Below are 5931 nucleotides of genomic sequence, written 5' to 3' on the forward strand. Positions count from 1 at the left end.
GTGGCGCGGGGTGGCGACGGCGTCGGGGCGGCGCGGGATGGCGTCGGAGGCAGGGCGACGACGGCGAAGGCGAGGCACAGAGGGGCAGCCTGGCTGCGTCGTCGGGGCGGGATCGAAGAACTGAACGAAATTTTTCACAAGTCTTGCTTATATAGACGGCGCATTGGTCCCGGTTTGTGGCAGCCTTTGGTCCCGCTTGCTGGCACCAACCGGGACTAAAGGGGGGCATTAGTCTTGGTTTGTGCCACGAACCGGGACCAAAGGCCTTGTGCTGCCCCGCGCTCAAATGTTTAGTCCCACCTTGCTAGTTGAGAGGGAGCCGTACCTGTTTATAAGGTGCGGTGCGCCTTCCCTCTCGAGCTCCTCTCTAAAGCAGGCTTTCGGGCCTAATCGTGCAATGTGTGCCTGTGGGCCTACTGGGCCTCCCGCGGGCCTGAATCCTGGCCCATGGTAGGATTTCTAGTCGTATTCAGGCCGTGGGTGCCCAGTAGATGGCACTTTTTATATTTTTTTTGTTTCTACTTACAACAAAATACTTATTGTTGCTATATTTAATTTTTTTCTAGTTTTTTTTGTTTTATTTTCTGCATTATTTATTTTCTTTTGTTTTTTGCTTTATTTTTTTAATTCTTTGTTGCTTTATTTATTTTATTTTGTTTCTACTTACAACAAAATACTTATTGTTGCTATTTTTATTTTTTTTCCAATTTTTTTGTTTTTTTCTGTATTATTTATTTTCTTTTGTTTTTTGCTTTATTTTTAATTCTTTTTGCTTTTAGGTCAGCAAAATTATAAACTTTCTGTTAGTGCCATTAGTTTTAGAAAAATTATAAACTTTCTGGTAGTGCTATTAGTTTTCAAATTTAAATAGTTAAAATTTGAACATAGATGCACCTATAGAGAGAATTCGACCTAAATTCATAGTTTTCAAATGAACTCTGAAAAAGCTGGCATAGCATACTCGTGTGTTACAAATTTGGCATGGTATCATCATAATAGTTGCGGGAGAAACTCTTCACTTTTTCTTCGCTTGTGTCATTTGCTTATTGCGCCGTAACCATGAATAATCTTCATCGTTTATCAGGATGCTTGGGTCAGCCTTAACATTGAAGGAAGGAATTTCATGAAACTTTTCATAATCTTCAGACATGTCTGTCTTGCCCTCCACTCCCAGGATGTCCCTTTTTCCTGAAAGAACTATGTGGCTCTTTGGCTCATCGTATGATGTATTCGTTTCCTTATCTTTTCTTTTTCTCGGTCTGGTAGACCTCTCCTTCACATAGATAACCTATGCCACATCATTGGCTAGGACGAACGGTTCGTCAGTGTACCCAAGATTTTTCAGATCGACTGTTGTCATTCCGTACTGTGGGTCTACATGTACCCCGCCTCCTGACAGATTGACCCATTTGCACTTAAACAAAGGGACCTTAAAATCTTGTCTGTAGTCAAGTTCCCATATGTCCACTATGTAACCATAATATGTGTCCTTTCCCTTCTCGGTTGTTGCATCAAAGCGGACACCGCTGTTTTGGTTGGTGCTCTTTTGATCTTGGTCAATCGTGTAAAATGTATTCCCATTTATCTCGTATCCTTTGTAAATCAATACAGTCATACATGGTCCCTTGGACAACAAGTACAACTCATGACAAATAGTGTTGTCACCTCTGAGACATGCTTCCAACCAACTGCTGAAAGTCCTAATGTGTTCACATGTAATCTAGTCGTCGCACTGCTCCGGGTGTTTGGAGCGTAGACTGTTCTTGTGTTCATCGACATACGGGGTCACCAAGGTAGAGTTCTGTAGAACTGTGTAGTGTGCTTGAGACCAAGAATGCCCGTCCCTGCATATTATTGAGTCCGCTCCTAGTGTGCCTTTTCTAGCCAGTCTCCCCTCATACCGCGATTTAGGGAGACCTATCTTCTTAAGGCCAGGAATGAAGTCAACACAAAACCCGATGACATCCTCTGTTTGATGGCCCATGGAGATGCTTCCTTCTGGCCTAGCGCGGTTACAGACATATTTCTTTAGGACTCCCATGAACCTCTCAAAGGGGGACATATTTTGTAGAAATACGGGCCCCAGAATGACAATCTCGTCGACTAGATGAACTAGGACATGCGTCATGATATTGAAGAAGGATGGTGGGAACACCAGCTCGAAACTTACAAGACATTGCACCACATCACTCCTTAGCCTTGATACGATTTGTGGATCGATCACCTTCTGAGAGATTGCATTGAGGAATGCGCATAGCTTCACAATGGCTAATCGGAGTTTTTCGGTAGAACCCCCTCAATGCAACCGGAAGCAGTTGCGTCATAATCACGTGGAAGTCATGAGACTTTAGGTTCTGAAACTTTTTCTCTGAGATATTTATTATTCCCTTTATATTCGACGAGAAGCCAGTCGGGACCTTCATACTGAGCAGGCATTCAAAGAAGATTTCTTTCTCTTCTTTCGTAAGAGCGTAGCTGGCAGGACCTTCATACTGCTTCGGAGGCATGCCGTCTTTTTCGTGCAAACGTTGCAGGTCCTCCCATGCCTCAGGTGTATCTTTTGTCTTTCCATACACGCCCAAGAAGCCTAGCAGGTTCACGCAAAGGTTCTTCATCACGTGCATCACGTCGATTGAAGAGCGGACCTCTAGGTCTTTCTAGTAGGGTAGGTCCCAAAATATAGATTTCTTCTTCCACATGGGTGCGTGTCCCTCAGCGTCATTCGGAACAGCTAGCGTGCCGGGACCCTTTCCAAAGATTACGTGTAAATCATTGACCATAGCAAGTACGTGATCACCGGTACGCATGGCGGGCTTCTTCCGGTGATCTGCCTCGCCTTTGAAATGCTTGCCTTTCTTTCGACATTGATGGTTGGTCTAAACAGTGTGTGCATGCGTGGTATCCTTTGTTTGTCTGTCCTGAAAGGTTACTGAGAGCGGGCCAATCGTTGATGGTCACGAACAGCAACGCCTTTAGGTTAAATTCCTCTTGTCTGTGCTCATCCCACGTACGTACACCATTTCCATTCCACAGCTGTAAAAGTTCTTCAACTAATGGCCTTAGGTACACATCAATGTCGTTGCCGGGTTGCTTAGGGCCTTGGATGAGAACTGGCAACATAATCAACTTCCGCTTCATGCACATCCAAGGAGGAAGGTTATACATACATAGAGTCACAGGCCAGGTGTTGTGATTGCTGCTCTACTCCCCGAAAGAATTAATGCCATCCGCGCTTAAAGCAAACCATACGTTCCTTGGGTCCTTTGAAAACTCATCCCAGTACTTTCTCACGATTTTTCTCCACTGCGACCCGTCAGTGGGTGCTCTCAACTTCCCATCTTTCTTACGGTCCTCACTGTGCCATCGCATCGACTTGGCATGCTTTTCGTTTCTGAATAGACGTTTCAACCGTGGTATTATAGGAGCATACCACATCACCTTGCAGGAACCCTCTTCCTGTGGGGCTCGCCGTGAACATCACCAGGGTCATCTCGTCTGATCTTATACCGCAATGCACCGCATACCGGGCATGCGTTCAGATCCTTGTATGCACCGCGGTATAGGATGCAGTCATTAGGACATGCATGTATCTTCTCCACCTCCAATCCTAGAGGGCATACAATCTTCTATTCTACGTATGTACTGTCGGGCAATTCGTTATCCTTTGGAAGCTTCTTCTTCAATATTTTCAGTAGCTTCTCAAATCCTTTGTCAGGCACAACATTCTCTGCCTTCCACTGCAGCAATTCCAGTACGGTACCGAGCTTTGTGTTGCCATCTTCGCAATTGGGGTACAACCCTTTTTTGTGATCCTCCAACATGTGATCGAACTTCAACTTTTTCTTTTGACTTTCGCATTGCGTCCTTGCATCGACAATGACCCGGCGGAGATCATCATCATCAGGCACATCGCCTGGTTCCTCTTGATCTTCAGCAGCTTCACCCGTTGCAGCATCATTGGGCACATCGTCTGGTTCTTCTTGATCTTCGCCAGCTCCCCCCGTTGCAGCATCACTGTATTCAGGGGGCACATAGTTGTCATCGTACTCTTCTTCTTCGCCGTCTTCCATCATAACCCCTATTTCTCCGTGCCTTGTCCAAACATTATAGTATGGCATGAAACCATTGTAAAGCAGGTGGGTGTGAAGGATTTTTCGGTCAGAGTAAGACTTCGTATTCCCACAATTAGGGCATGGACAACACATAAAACCATTCTGCTTGTTTGCCTCAGCCGCACCGAGAAACTCATGCACGCCCTTAATGTACTCGGAGGTGTGTCTGTCACCGTACATCCATTGCCGGTTCATCTGCGTGCATTATATATAATTAAGTGTCCAAATTAATAGAAGTTCATCATCACATTAAAACCAAAGTACATACATAGTTCTCATCTAACAACATATAGCTCTCCAGAGCATCTAATTAATTAAACATACATTGAAACTATGTAAAACATTTAAATGCGAAAACAAAGGCGATCATAATCGCAACCAAGGTAACAATTGATCCAACGGCATAATGATACCAAGCCTCGGTATGAATGACATATTTTCTAATCTTTCTAATCTTCAAGCGCATTGCATCCATCTTGATCTTGTGATCATCGACGACATCCGCAACATGCAACTCCAATATCATCTTCTCCTCCTCAATTTTTTTTTATTTTTTCCTTCAAGAAATTCTTTTCTTCTTCAACTAAATTTAACCTCTCGACAATAGGGTCGGTTGGAATTTCCGGTTCACATACATCCTAGATAAATAAAATCTATGTCACGTTGGTCCGCATAATTTTCATAAACAATAAATGAACCAATAGTTATAAAGATAATATATATACCACATCCAAATCATAGACAGGACGAGGGTCGACGGGGGCGGATACCAAAACCATCGCACTATATAAGATGCAATAATAAAAGTAAGAAAATGATACAAGTATCTATCTAAACATACAAGTAAGAATATTTTTCCTTTCAGAAAGAAGATAAGAATAAGAGGCTCACCACGGTGGTGTCGGTGATGAGATCGGCGTGGGTGATCGACGGCGGTGAAGACGGGGGTGGGGCGTGACGGACCGCTAAATCTAGACAAATCTCGAGGAAAATGGAGCTTTGAGGTCGAGCTTCAAGAGGAGAAAGCTTAACTAGTGTGGCTCGGGCATCTCATCGAACACCTCATGTGCATAGGAGGTGAGCTAGAGCACCGCAAACCCCTCCCCTCGCCGGCCAGAGAAAAACAGAGCACTGGAGTGCTCTGCTCGCGGGCGAGGGTATATATAGGCACCTCATTGGTCCCGGTTCGTGGCATGAACCGGGACTAAAGGGCAGCCTTTGGTCCCGGTTCAGGCCACCAACCGGGACCAATGGTGGTGGGCCAGGAGCCAGGCCCATTGGTCCCGGTTTGTCCCACCAACCGGGACCAAAAGGTCCATACGAACCGGGACCAATGGCCCACGTGGCCCGGCCGGCCCCCTGGGCTCACGAACCGGGTCCAATGCCCCCATTGGTCCTGGTTCTGGACTGAACTGGGACTAATGGGCTGACCCGGCCTGGACCATTGCCCCCTTTTCTACTAGTGTAGGGAGGACTCGGCCGTGGACCGTGGCCGTTCTTTTTTAAGGCTGGCAAGTGTGCCGGCCGCTGGCTTTGTTGCCGGCGAGAAAACTTGAGGGATTGTTCATTTTGAAGGCTGGCAACTGTGCCGGCAGCTGGCTTTGTTGCCGGCATGAAAACTCGTGGGAGGGGGGGGGTTGATCATTCTGTAGCTTGGCATATGTATGCCAGCCGCTGGTGCTTTGCCAGGCATGAACTACGACCGCGGTGTTTAATTTCATTTGTAAACAATTTCAGGCGGCCGGACAAGATGCGTCTGCGCGTTGGGTGCACGACCAGCGCATTCAGGAAACAGGAAATGGGCCGGACGCCACCTCAT

This window comes from Triticum aestivum, chromosome 7A (assembly GCF_018294505.1).
Source record: "Triticum aestivum cultivar Chinese Spring chromosome 7A, IWGSC CS RefSeq v2.1, whole genome shotgun sequence".
NCBI classification, from domain to species: domain Eukaryota; kingdom Viridiplantae; phylum Streptophyta; class Magnoliopsida; order Poales; family Poaceae; genus Triticum; species Triticum aestivum.